General features: G+C 46.9%; 1 protein-coding gene across 2 annotated transcripts in view; it reads left to right on the forward strand.

Moving 5' to 3' along the window:
* The first annotated feature begins 16,001 nt into the window (after window positions 1-16,001).
* Window positions 16,002-17,432, forward strand: part of SLC7A1 (solute carrier family 7 member 1) — a 58,027-nt gene continuing 56,596 nt past the window's right edge. Inside the window, exon 1 of one of the 2 annotated variants that reach the window (XM_069601650.1) lies at window positions 16,002-16,370. The gene's annotated coding sequence lies outside the window, so the exon portion shown is untranslated. The remainder of the gene's footprint in view (window positions 16,371-17,432) is intronic. The other variant, XM_069601651.1, reaches the window with a different exon arrangement.

Genomic DNA, 17,432 nt, shown 5'->3' on the forward strand with positions numbered 1-17,432 from the left:
TCTTACAAAGTGAAAAAAGAATTACAATTCCCATCTTCCACTCTCTGGCTTCCATTTTCCTTTTCTTAGTAGTGTCTTTGATAGATACTACTAAGAACTCCTAATTTTAGTCTAGGAATATTCACCAATCAAGAGATACTGCCAAGCTCTGCAGAGTAGATGTTCTCCCTTCAGTCACCTTGAAAAAACAAACAGAACAGGTTGGAGAACTGGCAGCCTAGCAGCCACTAGAGGGGGCAGAATGAGTACGCAACTCTCAACAGGGCCATCCCCCAAGAACTGTCACTATTTGACCTGTCAGACAGCCTGCTGAAAAGTTCCATTTACAGGGCTTCTTTTTGTTTGATGTGACTTAGGGCTCCCTCTATAAGAGCAGCCCTAACGACAGGGTATTTGTGAAAACAGTCAGCAATAATTGTTTAACATTGCAGTTGCTTAAGGACGCATTGGGCTGCCCTGGTAGCGCTAGCAGTAAAGAACCCACTTGCCAATGCAGAAGACTTAAGAGACGTGGGTTCGATCCCTGGGTCAGGAAGGTCCCCTGGAGGAGGGCATGGCAACCCACTTCAGTATTCTTGCCTGGAGAATCCCATGGACAGAGGAGCCTGGAGGGCTACAGTCCATAGGGTTGCAAAGAGTCAGACACAACTGAAGCAACTTAACACTCACACAAGGAAGCATTACAAGTTGAGGCTAACAAAAGGCTATGGAAAAAAAAAAAAAACTTAAAAGGGAAAATTGGATACAAGACAGCCATTCAGTTGCTCAGTTGTGTCTGACTCTTTGCGACCCCATGAATCGCAGCACACCAGGCCTCCCTGTCTATTATCAACTCCCAGAGTTTACCCAAACTCATGTCCATTGAGTCGGTGATGCCATCCAGCCATCTTATCCTCTGTTGTCCCCTTCTCTTCCTGCCCCCAATCCCTCCCAGCATCAGAGTCTTTTCCAATGAGTCAACTCTTTGCATGAGGTGGCCAAAGTATTGGAGTTTCAGCTTTAGCATCAGTCCTTCCAAAGAACACCCAGGACCGATCTGCTTTAGGATGGACTGGTGGGATCTCCTTGCAGTCCAAGGGACTCTCAAGAGTCTTCTCCAACACCAAAGTTCAAAAGCATCAATTCTTCAGCACTCAGCTTTCTTCACAGTCCAACTCTCACATCCATACATGAACACTGGAAAAACCATAGCCTTGACTAGACGGAACTTTGTTGGCCAAGTAATGTCAGCCATAGGGTGCTCTCAAAAGTTTCTATATGTTCCTGGAACTCTAGATGACCACAAACATGCACAGGGCTGTGTGTGTGCCTAGAGCTGTGTCTGTGCCTAGGAAACAACTGAGAAGGCCCTAACCTCTCAATTCTGGCTGACTTTGAGTGTCTGGACAAGCAGGAAGTGTATGTTAGAACATTTGCTGCTGGCTGCTGCTAAGTCACTTCAGTCATGTCCAACTCTGTGTGACCCCACAGACAGAAGCCCACCAGGCTCCCCCATCCCTGGGATTCTCCAGGCAAGAACACTGGAGTGGGTTGCCATTTCCTTCTCCAATGCATGAAAGTGAAAAGTCAAAACAAGCAAACAACCCACGTGCCCTTCAACTTAGGAAACCAAAAAGAAAAGCGACTATATCCATTCAATAGATTATTACACAGCAATAAAAATGCATGAAGTACTGGTACGTGCTACAGCATAAATGACCCTTGGGAACATAACACTTTTAGTGAAAAATCCAGACACAAAAGACCACATATTGTATGACTATTTATATGAAATGTGCAGAGCAGGCAAATCCATAGGGACAGAAAGTAGTTTGGTCATTGCCAGGGGCAGCTGGGAGGGGAGAAAGGAGTGATTGAAAATTGGTATGGATTTCTTTGGGGGGTGATGAAAATGCAGAATCAGGCAGTAGTGATGACTACACAGCCCTAGGAATATGCTAAAAATCACTGATTGGTGCACTTCAAAATGATGACTTTCATGGCACATGTGTTATATCTCAATGAAGTTGTTATTGAAAATTGATCAGTCATCAGTCATTTATTTCGTGGTGAGATCTTTTACATCCCGGTTAAGAAGTTTTTAATCTATGTGAGGTCATAAACATATTAGCCTACATTATCGTCATTATTTTTCCTTTCATAGTTAGCTCCACTCTCTGCCTGGGACTGATGTTTTCAGAAGGCACAGTTCCCCCCATATTGTTGTCATGTGGATGCTCTATTATCACAGCACCGACTGTGAAAGAGACCAAACTCTGCTGCTCCACCGCAACATCCTTGTCAGTGTCCACATATACCGAGGACCGTGGCTGGACATCCTGTTCTTTTCCATTGTTTTGTTTTGTCTATGCTTGTGCCAATATCACAGTGTCTTGGTTATGATATTTTTAAACGTCTTGATATCTGGTAGATCATGTACTTTTGCATTTTTCTCCTTAGAGAATGTCTTGGCTGTTCTTGACTTTCGACATTTCCATATTTATTGCAGAAATCAGCTTGTCAAATTACACAGAGTCCTGTTGCTATTTTGGATTGGAACTGCAAAACTCTACAGGTTACTTTGGGAAAGAACTGAAGACTTGATGATGTCAAGAACGACAACGAAAGGTCAGAATTACAACGAAAGGTTATCTTGCTTGAACACTAACACGTTAGCCTGGAGAAGTTGGCAGAAAACGCACCCCTGGATCAGAGACGAAGGACTTTACTACTCACAGGACAGCATAATCGTGTGGGCCTAAGTGTATCTGCCTCCAGTCTTGAGTCCCAATACTCACGGAGTGATGCAAATAACTCCAAGTGACACTTAAAATGCCTGGTGGGTCGTGTTATAGAAGAGGAACTCTGGAAACCCAAATCTCCTGTAACAAGAAGCAAACCTGTCAAATATCTTGAGAAATGCTACTGCCAGCGCCTTTCCTGTGGCATGTGGGCTCCAGAACACACCGACTCTTCAGACAAGGCATGTGGGATCTTAGTTCACTGACCAGGGATCAAACCCATGTCCCCTGCATTGGAAGGCAGATTCTTAACCACTGAACCACCAGGGACGTCCCTATATTATTCTTGATTGCCTGAATATAGCAAACCTGGTTTACCTTACCTCCCTGGGCTTCCCTTTTCCCCCTAAATCATGACCTAGTGACTTTGCGTCTCCTGCTTGAATTCAAACAGGTACTTTTTTCTTTTGTTTTCCTTATTGTCAGAAGACTGTCAGATCCAAATAACTCAGTCCATCATTAGCAGATGCTTCACTTAAGATTTTAAAGAATTAACTATTTACGTTAAAATTGTGAGAGTTAACTCATTGGAAAAGACTCTGATGCTGGGAGGGATTGGGGGCAGGAGGAGAAGGGGACGACAGAGGATGAGATGGCTGGATGGCATTACTGACTCGATGGATGTGAGTCTGAGTGAACTCTGGGAGTTGGTGATGGACAGGGAGGCCTGGCGTGCTGTGATTCATGGGGTCGCAAAGAGTCGGACACAACAGGGCGACTAAACTGAACTGAACTGAATTTTACTTTTTAGAAAAATTATTGTTCTGGCAGGCTACAGTCCATGGGGTCGCAAAGAGTAGGACATGACTAAGCAGCTGAGCCCACATGTTTTCTATAGCAGCTGTACAATTCCACATTCCTATCAACAGGATACAAAAATTCCAGTTTCTCCATAGTCTCACCAACATTTGTTATTTACTAATCGTTTTCAACAACAGTCATCCTAATGGGTGCCACCAGCTGAGTTTTAGTTTCAGTGATTATATTTTTCATTTTCAGAGTTCCATTCCATTTTTTTTCAAACTTCTTTTTATTTCATAATGCTGCTGCTGCTGCTGCTGCTGCTAAGTCGCTTCAGTCGTGTCCAACTCTGTGTGACCCCATAGATGGCAGCCCACTAGGCTCCTCTGTCCTTGGGATTCTCCAGGCAAGAATACTGGAGTGGGTTGCCATGTCCTTCTCCAATACATGATAGTGAAAAGTGAAAGTGAAGTCGCTCAGTTGTGTCCGACTCCTAGCGACCCCATGGACTGCAGCCTACCAGCCTCTCCATCCATGGGATTTTCCAGGCAAGAGTACTGGAGTGGGGTGCCATTGCCTTCATAATGCTAAGTATGGTTATTTGTTATCCTGGCTGTGGTATTTTTCTATCTGAAGTTTTGCAACATTTGCTTCAATTGTTTCTTTTACCATTTATTTCACTTATGGTGACTTTTTCTGGTGTTTGATTATTCTATTTATTATTATGAGTTGTTTATTTCTCTTAGAACTTCCCTAGTGGCTCAGATGGTAAAGCGTCTGCCTACAATGCGGGAGACCTGGGTTCAATTCCTGGGTCAGGAAGATCTCCTGGAGAAGGAAATGGCAACCCACTCCAGTATTCTTGCCTGGAAAATCCCATGGACAGAGGAACCAGGTAGGCTACAGCCCATGGGGTCGCAAAGAGTTGGACACGACTGAGTGACTGTTTCTTTTACTATTTATTTCACTAATGGTGACTTTTTCTGGTGTTTGATTATTCTATCTGTTATTATGAGTTGTTTATTTCTCTTAGACACTTGCCTGTGAGAATTCTTTGAGGTTTTAGTTAATTTGTGCTTGCTTTTGCCAACACCTGGAGGGTACTGCTAATCTGGAATTAATTTAATTCTGACTTGAGGTTGTTCAGTCTCACAAGTAGTGTGTACCTCTAACAAAATTTCTGCAGGAACCAAATTGAGATTATGAACTTTCTAGTGGGGCTTTTTCTCTCTCTCATAAACTGCAAGTTCAAGCCAGGTAGCTTTCCCCATGTTTCCTTCTGGCTGTTAGTTTTTATTTCTTTTGGATCTCAGGTGAATACAGGAGAGGGTGTCTCCTACTAAGTTTAGTAATTTTAGAAGGCTCTCAGCTTTGTTTCCTTGCCTGAACCTTAAGGTGAGAGATATTTTACATTCCTGTTTGTAAAATGGACCACAGCAAAGGTGCACGTTATTCTTAAATTAGCTTGTCATTTAAAAGAAATTCCACTCAACATTCCAGGGTTATGTGTGTGACAGGAAGAATACTGGAGTGGGGAGCCATACCCTTCTCCAAGGGGATCCTCCTGACCGAGGGATCAAACTTGAGTCTCCCACATTGCAGGCAGATTGCTTACTATCTGAGCCACCAGGGAAGCCTGATTCTAAGAACAAATGACTATGAAGAGTAAGAATTTGAAAAGGAGAAATGGGAAGAGGGAAGCATGTAACTGCTTTGCACTGAACTACGTCATAAAACTGTCCAAAGGAAAACAGGGTAATACATAATTAATAATAAATCCACAGGAGAGCGTGAATAGCTTAGAAGTAGAACCTAAAAACATAAGCTTAATATATAACAAATGACTTATAAATCAATGGCAAGAAAGTGTTGGTCGCTCAGTTGTGTCTGACTCTTTGCTACCCCCATGGACTGTAGCCTGCCGGGCTCCTCTGTCCATGGAAGAAGAGGAAAGAATACTGGAGTGGGTAACCAGTAAAGTCAACGGCAAAGGAGCAGATTATTCAACAAATGGTGTTGGGGGGTGACCTGACCTGTATTTTTACTTCAGAGCATTAGAAGAAATTTGGGATAAAGTAAACAATTGAATAAAAAAGAAACAGTAAGATCACACATTATCTGAGTGACTCACTAATCTCTGGTCAGAAAAAGCTGTCTAAGGACAAGAGCAATTAAAGGAACAACAGAAGGAAAGATAACTAGGTAAAAATGCAAAGTTTGTACAACAAAAATCATAAAATTAAAAAAATGAACAATCACCCAGGGAAAAATCCTAGGCAGTATAAAAATGAGAAAACAATTCCTTATGACATACATTTCTTCCTTGCTTTAAAATATTTTAGTTTTCACTATTTTCCCCAAACTCTCACATTTACCACTCAAATGACTGCCTCCAAAGGTCAGAAACAGGTAACCTGGAGCAGGTTCTCAGACCTGGCATTTCCCTTTACTTCCTGCAGATCCAGGGCTCAGTGCATTACAATGTCCTTTAGCCTGAAAAGCATATTTAGCATTAAGAAATGCGACTGCAAGTCTGCTGGCCTCAAGTTCTCACAGTTTTTTAGCGGAAAATGTCTTTATTTCACACTTCGCATTATTTTTACTGCATAGAGAATTCTGCATTCACATTTTAGTTTTTGGTTTTTGTTTGTTTTTATAAATATCAGCCACTGTTTTAGCCTCCTTTGTTTCTGCTGAGAATCCATGTTTTCTGTGACGTGTCATTTTCCCCCCCTCCCCGACTCTGGTTGCTTGAAAGAATTTCCCTTTGGATTTCTGCAGTTTGACTATGGTTGTTTTTCTTTGTATTTGTCCTGCTTCTGGTTTGCTGGGCTTCTTGGATTTACAAGTTGGTCTTTTTTCATCAATTTAGGAAAATCTCTGCCATTATTTCTTCAGACAGCTTTTCCAGCTAAGTGTATAATTTAGGGCAGAACTGAGTATATCTTTTGGCCCTACAGTGTGGTGAAAGGACCTGGGTTTAGACTGAAGTCCTTTGGGAAAGTCATTTAACATTCTGAAGGTCCAGTTTCCTCTTCTGCGGGAAAGGAAATTAAAATCCTCACCTTGTGGGATTTCTTTGAGAGTTAAGCAAAATGGTGCTTTTAAAGGATATACAAGGTGTGCAAGAATTAATAAAAGGTGGGCCTGATGGGGTTTAAACTATTTCTTCAGAGAGCCCAAGTTCGAAAAGCACATATGCTCAATTATCCTCTATTAACATCCTAATAGACTCTTTTGTTGAATTACCTGGCAGAGAACAGGGAATTTGTGTATATTATATACATGTATATTTCGGCTTCCCTGATTGCTCAGTTGGTAAAGAATCCGGCTGCAATGCAGGAGACCCTGGTTTGATTCCTGGGTCAGAAAGATCCACTGCCAAAGGGATAGGCTACCCACTCCAGCATTCTGGGGCTTCCTTTGTGGTTCAGCTGGTAAGGAATGCAGGAGACGTGGGTTCAATCCCTGGGTTAGGAAGATGCCCTGGAGAAGGGAACGACTTCCCACTCCAGTATTCTGGCCTGGAGAATTCCACGGACTCTAAGTCCATGGGGTCGCAAAGAGTCGGATATGACTGAGCGACTTTCACTTTCACATAAATATATTCTTCTGTTGTCTTTGGAGCGGAAAGCACAGGGAACGTTCCCAGCGTGGGTGCTGAAGGCCCAGCAATGCTGGCAGAGGTGAGTGGACACACAGATTCCAGTCATGAGTCATCAGCAGCCTGCCTTTTCCCAGACACTGACCTGTGGGCAGGAGAGCCGGTTTGTTTATCCGTATTACCAGACACCTGCGGCACAGGAGAGAATGCAAAATGAATGATCTCCATATCGTTACAGACTGTGCGACAGCAAAACAAAATGGTCGAACCATAGTACAGTTAGAATGCACATCTTCTGGTATGCGCAGTCGCTGTTGATTTCATCTGAGAGGTATTTGCTTTAGACCTGGGTGCTCTTTGCGTAATTTCGGGCACCAGAAAAACAACCGAGTCATAACTGGTACACAAGGTCTCCCATGGCCTGCTTCCTTCCTTTATGTGGGTGGAACACTAATGCCAGGCTGGAAAGGTCGGCTCACTGTGAGGAGAGGTACCCATCTTGGAGAGGAAGGCTCCTGAGGAATCACCTGTGATGGGTAGGTGGCAGTCAATGCTGGGAATGAGTGGGGCTGGACGAGGAAAGATGTGCAGATGAGGGGCTCAGTGATGACATGAGTCAGAGGCAGAATAAGAGGATGCTTGCCAGGTGAGAGGATGGGAACCAGGCTGCCACAAGCATTTGTGTGCTCTTTGGTTCTTTAGGGGTGAATGAGTATAAGAATGAGTGGAGGTGCTGGTCGGGTATCTGCCAACATCTATTTGCATCTAATTGTTCCTTTTGAATGGCAGTACATCCCATGAATGGGGAGATGGAAGGTCAGGCACCACTGTAAACATACTTAAGTTGTCATAGTGTCAATCAAGGTATTTTTTCTTCACTTTAAAAAATTCTACCCATAGTTAATTAGGAAGTCAACAGTTAAATTGACTGCTATGTCAACATTTTGCATATAGGACTTTAAAAATAATTTTTATTTAGTTTTAATTGAAGGATAATTGCTTTATACTATTGTGTTGGTTTCTGCCATACATCAACATGACTCAGCCACAGGTATACACATGTTCCCTCCCTCTTGAACTTTCCTCCCACCCCATCCCACCCCTCTAGGTTGTCACAGAGCATGGCTTTGAGCTCCCTTGGTCATACAGCAAATTCCCACTGGCTATTTATTTTACATATGAAAATGTATATATTTCCATGCTACTCTCTCCACCTTCTCCTCACACAGTACTTAAAAACTTGATAATAGATGGAGAAATATACTGTGTTCAAGGATTGGAAGAATCAATATAGTGAAAATGAGCATACTACCCAAAGCAATCTATAGATTCAATGCAATCCTTATCAAGCTACCAAAGGTATTTTTCACAGAGCTAGAACAAATAATTTCACAATTTGTATGGAAATACAAAAAATCTCAAATAGCAAAAGCAATCTTGAGAAAGAAGAATGGAACTAGAGGAATCAACCTGCCTGACTTCAGGCTCTACTACAAAGCCACAGTCATCAAGACAGTATGGTACTGGCACAAAGACAGACATATAGATCAATGGAACAAAATAGAAAGCCCAGAGATAAATCCACACGTCTAGGGACACTTTATCTTTGACAAAGGAGGCAAGAATATACGATGGAGAAAAGACAATCTCTTTAACAAGTGGTGCTGGGAAAACTGATCAACAACTTGTAAAAGAATGAAACTAGAACACTTTCTAACACTATACACAAAAATAAACTCAAAATGGATTAAAGATCTAAACGTAAGACCAGAAACTATAAAACTCCTAGAGGAGAACATAGGCAAAACACTCTCTGACATAAATCACAGCAGGATCCTCTATGACCCACCTCCCAGAATATTGGAAACAAAAGCAAAAATAAACAATTGGGACCTAATTAAAATTAAAAGCTTCTGCACAACAAAGGAAACTATAAGCAAGGTGAAAAGACAGCCTTCAGAAAGGGAGAAAATAATAGCAAAGGAAGCAACTGACAGAGAATTAATCTCAAAAATACACAACAACTCCTGCAGCTCAATTCCAAAAAAATAAATGACCCAATCAAAAGGTGGGCCAAAGAACTAAACAGACATTTCTCCAAAGAAGACATACAGATGGCTAATAAACACATGAAAAGATGCTCAACATCACTCATTATCAGAGAAATGTAAATCAAAACCACAATGAAGTACCATTTCACACCAGTCAGAATGGCTTCGATCCAAAGTCTGCAAGCAATAAATGCAGGAGAGGGTGTGGAGAAAAGGGAACCCTCTTACACTGCTGGTGGGAATGCAAACTAGTATAGCCACTATGGAGAACAGTGTGGAGATTCCTTAAAAAACTGGAAATAGAACTGCCATACGACCCAGCAATGCCACTGCTGGGCATACACACTGAGGAAACCAGAATTGAAAGAGACACGTGTACCCCAATGTTCATCGCAGCACTTTTTATAGTAGCCAGGACATGGAAGCAACCTAGATGTCCATCAGCAGACGAATGGATAAGAAAGCTGTGGTGCATATACACAATGGAGTATTACTCAGCTATTAAAAAGAATACATTTGAATCAGTTCTAATGAGGTGGATGAAACTGGAGCCTATTATACAGAGAGAAGTAAGCCATAAAGAAAAACACCAATACAGTATACTAACGCATATATATGGAATCTAGAAAGATGATAATGATAACCCTGTATGCGAGACAGCAAAAGAGACACAGATGTATAGAACAGTTTTTTGGACTCTGCAGGAGAGGGCCAGGGTGGGATGATTTGGGAGAATGGCACTGAAACATGTATATTATCATATGTGAAATGAATCGCCAGTCCAGGTTCAATGCATGATATAGGATGCTCGGGGCTGATGCACTGGGATGACCCAGAGGGATGGGATAGGGAGGGAAGTGGGGGGGGGGGGTTCGGGATGGGGAACACATGTAACACCCATGGTGGATTCATGTCTATGTATGGCAAAACCAATACAATATTGTAATGTAATTAGCCTCCAATTAAAATAAATAAATTTATATTAAAAAATACACAGCTAAAAAAAAAAAACCTTGAGAGTTCTATACGAGAACAGAGAACCTCCACCCCGCACCCCCCTACCCCAACCCCAGAGAAAGAAAAGAAGAAATTTACATTTCTTTGTTTCTTGTGACAATCACTTAGAACACTACTCAGTCAGCCTGATGAATGATCAATGGTTAAGTAATAAGCTCTTCAGGGTAACTAATGACTAGCTCTGTCTGGTGACACTTACATAGGAAACTTAATAAAAGAAAGAATATTCTTCTCAAAACAAGCAGAGCAGAGGTCCCAGCTTGATATCACTACTGTGCTGAGTTATCAAGCTTGACCTAGTGGGAGGGTGTGGGGTTGGGCTGCATGAAGTAATCTGGTGTGGAAACTTCTGGGAAGCAACCAACCAAAGGGGAGAGTCCACATGTCCGGGTCAAGGCCAGCCTGGAAGGGGAAGGGCTTTTCTTTTTACAGACAGTTTTCTCATATGGCATCCTTCAGTCCATGGGAGAGGAGACTGATTAAAAGAAGGGTAAATGAGAACAGTTTCTCTGGGCAGTGGGAACACAGGCAGTGCTGGCCTGTGGCATGGTGTCCTCGAACCGTGTGGCAAAACCAGCACAGTCGGATGCCAGGCTTTTCTCCCTACCTGGGGCAGGAAGGTGTGCCCGGAGGTGTTGCTGGAGCCGGAAGGTAGTAACACAGGAGGAACACGTGGTCCAGATTGTTGCTTATGGTGGCTGTGTGATTCTACTTGGCAACTGGGCTCATTTCAGGCACTAACACAACCTGACTTATCCCTCATCTTCCCTTAGTCCTGAATCCATAGGTACCTCAGTTACTTGACTGATCCCCTCCCCCTCATCCCATGTTGGGGGACTTCTATGGACACCGATCAGATATCTATTAGGGGGCAACACTTCTGGATGCCTGTCTTTTAATAACAGGTGGCCATCCCCACTGCCAGTACTCTGGGACCCCAAATCTGAAGCCATCCTCTAGGGAAATATGGGGTGTGTACCTTTCCCCGGAGCCTAAGATACATCATCAAAAGTGGTATATTTCTATTTACAGAGACACCTGGAGGAGAATCACCTTGTAAAAGTTGCTCTGCAAAAGTCCAAAAGTAGATGAATAGCTTGTGACCATCCTTCATGACAAGCTGTCTACAATGTCATTCTGTACGATGATTGGGAAAGATGGGGGAGAAGGTAGTGGTGGGGGAGAAGTCCATATCGGGGAATAATTGGATGCCTTTGAGGTAGAATAATTTCCACTTAACTACTTTTAGCCACCATAATGTTCCCCCCCTTTTTTTTTTGGCATGTGAGATCTTAGTTCCCCGACCAGGGAGCCAACCATGCGCCCTGCAGTGGCAGCGCGGGGGAGTCTTAACTGCTAGACCACCAGGCAAGTACTGCCATGAGGGTCTTGGAATGAACTTTGTCTTTGCTGCATGAACAACTAAGACCTGCTTGAGTCTTTACTTCTTTAAAGAAACCCCCAGCTAGGGCTCACCGCCATGCAGGAATTATAAGAAGCATATTTAACAAGCATGATGCTGTAGGCACCAATCCATTAGAAGGGGTAAACAGTGGTCTGGGTGAACTGGCGCTGACCAGCTGAGGTTGAGCCTTGCCTGTCAGGATGGCACCATCTCTATTCGTCCAGCACCCAGTGCAAGACGATCAGATGTCCCTCTAGGCCAGCAGCTCTCAAAGGAGGGAGGGCAATTTCTGCCTTCTAGGGGCTGTTTGCAACATCAAGAGACATTTTTGCTTGTGGAAGGGTGCAACTGGCACCCAGTAGGTAGAAACCAAGGACTCTGCAGACATCCCTTCCATGCACAGGGTGACCCCCTGAAACATAGCATTATTTGGCACAAAACATCAACAGTGGAGCATGTGAGAGAGCCTGCTCGTAGTAATGTCCTTCTTCTGAGTTGCCCATGCTCTAAATTCTAGCAAAGCTCTTGCAGATGGGCTTGCGGGCTAGTTCCTACCTGCGTGCCAGCTTAGGGAGGGTGTGCTGTTGGTGCACCGTGAAAAGCTATCTGTAAATACCACTGCTCCTGTGGCTCCCCCAACCCCTCCTTAGTGACTGCTCTTAGGAGTCAAAGAATAAAACAAGTGCTGATAAAGTCATCCCTCTGGTATTTGCTTGTATCAGTGGAGCATGAGTTAGGTGAAAATCATTGATGTGTATACTAACAGTAATCAATAGCCTTTATAGAGTCATATTATTATGAGCTAGGCACTTCACAGGGGGCTCTCATTATCTCAACTCTTTCAGCAGCTCCTTAGAGATCCCATTTTTCAGATGAGAAAACTGAGGCCCAGAGAGCCTCAGTTACCTGATGCCAGTCCCACAGATGCTCTGTCTCTACTGTCTGTGTTCTAGGCCACTGCACTATTGCCGTGACGGCCCATGCTCTGAGCAGGGAAGTTCAGCACAAAAGGAAAAACTCGGAGACCTAATCTTAAGACGGTGAGGTCACAGAAGCTCAAGGTAGGAAGGGATGTCGAAAGATATGGACAGAATGTTTAGAACCTGAAATGTCTTTGCATAAAGGTTGTACTTTTGCTTGACCAAGTTAGAAACATCTGGAATGTTAGTGGTAGTTGCTCAGTCGTGTTTGATTCTTTGCAACCCCGTGGTCTGTAACCCACGGACAGATCACTGTCATTCATGAAACTGTTAGTCACGCAGTTGTGTCCCACTCTTTGCAACCCCATGGACTGTAGCCCACCAGGCTCCTCTGTCCATGGGATTCTCCAGACAAGAATACTGGAGTATAGTATAGCCATTTCCTTCTCCAGGGTATCATCCCAACCCACAGATCACATCCAGGTCTCCTGCATTGGCAGGTGGATTCTTCACCATCTGAGCTACCAGGAAAGCCCCTGATGAAACATCCAGGGTGTTAGGGTGAGCTGAGACCTCATTCCTTTTTTATCCTAATATAGCAGGAAAGCGTTATCTGTGATGAGAGCTTTCAGAGTGCAGTCACCATTGTCTAGGTTTGACTGAAAATGGTGTATCCCAATACCAAGTGGCACACCCTTTTAGAAATCCAAAGAACGGGATGGTTTTTGTCAAATCAAATCCTTGCAGGAATAAGCTAAGCCCCATGAATGATGGGTTTGATCCCTGAGTTAGGAATACACCTTGGAGAAGGGAATGGCTACCGACTCCAGTATTCTTGCCAGGAAAATCCCATGGACAGAGGAGCCTAGTGGGCTACAGTCCATGGGGTTGCAAAGAGTCGGACATGACTGAACAACTAACAGTTTCACAAATGACAATGATCTGTCTGGGGAGCAGTCTCTGGGGGCCACACAGAACCCCAGGATTCACAGGTGGGGGCCTTTCCTGGTTGAGGGGAAATGGAAGAAAATCAGAAACCTGGCTCCAGGGCTGGTGAAGCTTTCTTCGATTTCATATCTTCCCATGAGAAGGCGGAGGAGGGATAGTAGAAGCACAGAGGAAAAGAAGACGAGGTCAGGGGTTGCTTGAGTTGTTGACCTCTCCTTTCACAGGGGATGCAGCCCAGGCTCACGGCCACGTCCAGCTGATGCCAGAGAGCTGTTGTGCCTACTGGCCTCTCTGCTCACAGTGGGGACACCGGCCTTCTGCAGTTGGACCTTGGTGTTCGTCCCCATCTAGGTTCAGTGCTCCTTGTGTTGGCAGCACAGCTTCGACACTGCACTGTTAAGAGACAAGGAGGCTTCGGAGAACCTCGACAGCTTTCCCACCTTCCACACTGGGCACAAGGGCCAAGAGAGAGGAGAACAATTGTGGGGAAACACTGAAATAGCAACAGATTGCTAAATAACCCCAACAGAGGCATGAGTCTTCTGCAGTGAGGAGTTCAGCGATGTCAGCGCCAGGGCCTGGCTGTGTGTGCCTCCCTTTGGTCCTGCAGTCTTGAGACTACGTGGTCTCTGAGCATAATTAGTTTTCTGCTGGTTCACATTCGGTCTTTCCTACCAGGGAGCTGCTAGCTAGAGGGCCTTGTCACAGAGTGTCTCCTATCGCTTTTCTGAAGGTGAAGCCTGCTGGGTGGGACTGCTGAACTGGGCACAGTGCCAACAATCTCCTGGATTACAATGACCCGTACATCCACCAGGGCCTGGAACACTTGATCTCAGAATTTACAAATACTAACTCTATGTTCCATGTCTGGGCCACACAAGCAGAGCATCTCTACAATCCACCAAATTCTGTTTTACTTAAAAAAAAAAAAAATCCCACAATCATATTTCTGGCACTAAGGGATAGTCTGCCAAGAACACAGGTTTATAAGCTCCAAACAGAGGTGAGATAGCTTGCAGAAAACCTTACGGGAATGTAGTGGTAGAAGTGAAAGTCGCTCAGTCGTGTCCGATTCTTCGCAACCCCATGGACCATACAGTCCATGGAATTCTCCAGGCCAGAATACTGGAGTGGGTAGCCATTTCCTCCTCCAAGGGATCTTCCCCACCCAGGGATCAAACCCAGGTCTCCCGCAGTACAGGCAGATTCTTTACCAGATAAGCCACAAGGGAAATGGAAGAATTCAGATTCAAATTCGGATCAAGGGCAAAGGCAAAGTGGGTGGTCCTTGACTCACACCAGGCTTCTTTCTGTCTGGCTGTGTCAGCGTTAAGGAGACTGTGGGATTCAGGAAGAACCTCTGCACAGGAGACCTCCTTAATGAAACTTGAGAGCATCACGTCACCAACAGACAGTTCCAATTGAAATGTACTGTTTTAAAACAACGCCTATGCAGTCAGTCACTATGATTCCAGCACTGTTCCAAATGGGAAAGTGAAAGTGTTAGTCCCTCAGGTCTGTTCCAATCTTTGCGACCCCATGGACTGTAGCCTGCCAGGCTCCTCTGTCCATGGAATTCTCCAGCCCTGTTCAAAGTGCCTTGCAAATACTAACCTATTTTTATGCATTCATGAAAACATTTCTGAAGCTGGCACCCTGCAGTTACATGCTTTATAAATGGCTAGAACAGTGTATATCATTCTGTGACAATATTGCTGACAATGAGCCCCCATTACTGACCAAGGACATTTGTTGGGGGCGGGGGGCACGCGGGCAGGAAGTGTGGAAAGGATTTAAAGGTCGTGGACACCACGCTATGGTTTTTCCTTCTTTCCTACAAAGTTAGGAGGCCGGAAGGATTAATTTATGACCTACTTACCTCTTTCATGTCAAAGGTTACTGGAGTTCTAGAGATCATGGTTCTTGCTTGGGTTTTTGGAGTAAAGAGGAAGCCTGCGAAGTGAGCGCGGGGGTGATTCGGTCTCTGCTACCTCCCTCCGGGGGACAGCAGGTGCGGAAATAACCGCGGTGATATGCCTGCCAAGGGCGGGAGCTAGTCCCGCCGCCGGGGCACAGGCGGACTCGGGCTTTCTGGTCCTTCCTGACAAGGGGCGAGGATGTGTTATTTATTAAAAATAGGCAATAGTCATAAATATTCCGATGACAAAGAAAAGATTTACAACAATACTTAAAACCAAAACACCTTCACGTGTCTCCCAAGTATTTTCATTTAAGAGGAGGCAAACTGGCCGCGAGCGCGGTGTCTGTCCGCTAGCTGGTGCCTGTGATCGGGGGTGGACAGTGCGGCGGGGGTGGACAGTCGGGCGGGGGTGGGTGTCGCACCAGCTTGGTCCACGCTGGGGTGGGGGCGGGGCTGCGGGTGGGGGGGGCGGGCGTCCGCCGCCGCGTCCGCAAGCGCCGCCCACGGCGGGGGAATCCCAGGCCGGCCCCGCGCGCAAAGCAGCCGAGCCCCGCCCCGCGCACCGCCCCCACCGCGGTCGGCCCCCCTAGCCGCGGCCGCGCGGCACTGCCATTGGTGCCCGGCGATGACGCGGGCCGCTGGCCCGGGCGGCGGGCGCCGGGGAGGGCGGGCGCGGGGCGCGGCTGATGAAACCCGCGCGCCGGATGCCTCCCGCGCTCCACACTTCATTCACTCCGCGCGGGCAGGTGTGAGCGGCGGGTCCACTGCTAGCGGAGCGCTGGACCACCAGCTGTCGGTTACCCCAGCCTCCGATCCCGCGCGCCGCGCCTCTGCCAGATCATCCGGCAGTCCCGCCGATCCTCGGCCGAGAGTCCGTCCAGTCCAGCTGCGCCTCTGTCCGACCGAGCGTCCATCAGTCCAGCCCTGGCTAGGGCGTCTGTCCAGCGACGGTCCTGCCCGCATCCTGCCGCCCTGCCAGTTCGGTGAGTGCCCGGCCTGCCGAGTCCGGGTCACCTTCGTAGGGTGGGGTGGGGTGGGGGGGAGTGATCCCGGCGCTGCGTGGGGCCGCGGCAGGGCAGCGCGGGGTCCGCGGGGGTCGGGGGGTCGCTGGCATTCTCGGTGGGCGCGCGAGCCGGGCTGGCAGGCGGGCGGGCTGTGCGCGCGGCCGGTGCCCATGCGGTTGTCTCAGATACGGAGTCCATTTTGCTTCCCTGAAGGCGCGGCGTGGTGCATGATGCAACACCCCGTGAGTAAGCGTGGGCGCCCTGGCGCCTCGGGGTGGGTGCCACGCGTGCCCTGCCTGGCACTGGGCGCCGGGACGCACCGCTGGTCACGGGGCCGGAGCGGGTGGGTGGACGCGCACAGGACTCGGCGGGCATCCGGGAGACCTTCCCTTACATGGCGCACAACGGAGCACCCCACCCCGCCACGAGGTCCGCAACGTGTCATCGGCCGCGCGTCCGGAGCCAGCCCCGGGGGGGACGCGGGGTGGTCCTGCGGCAGGTGGCCGGTTGGTGACGGTTCTGCGCACCCCGCGCGCTGGCCGCGGCGCCCACCTCTATTCCTCCCTGGAACCCCTGGAAGTTCCCTGGCCTGCCTCCACCTCTTACCGGGTCCCCCACGGTGGGTTACTTAGGGGAAGTTCCCACCCCACCCCCACCCCCGCACCGGGAAGCTTCCTTGTGACCCGAACTGGCCTCTCCAGCCGGTGATCACCGCTCCCGTATGGCTTTTTTTTTCTGGTGGGAGGAAGTTCCGGCTTCACCGAGACGACCTATTCTCGGTGTGTTCCTTTCTACGTAGTAGAAAACTTCCCAGGCCAGGCGGTCGGCGGTCATCCTGAGACTTGTGTGTACCCTGCAGCCGCGCGCTGTAGTAGTGCTACCGCCGCGTGCCCTGTTCGCTCCGTCTTCCTCCTTTTCCGTGGCTCTGAGAACCGGAGGGGAGAGGTGCTTGACCTGTGTGATCTAGGACAGCCAGGCAGGTGCCTCTGGAAGAAAACCACACTGCCCAGCACCCACCCTGAGGCTCCTGGACAGAGGAGG

This window comes from Ovis canadensis, chromosome 10 (genome assembly GCF_042477335.2).
Source record: "Ovis canadensis isolate MfBH-ARS-UI-01 breed Bighorn chromosome 10, ARS-UI_OviCan_v2, whole genome shotgun sequence".
NCBI lineage: Eukaryota > Metazoa > Chordata > Mammalia > Artiodactyla > Bovidae > Ovis > Ovis canadensis.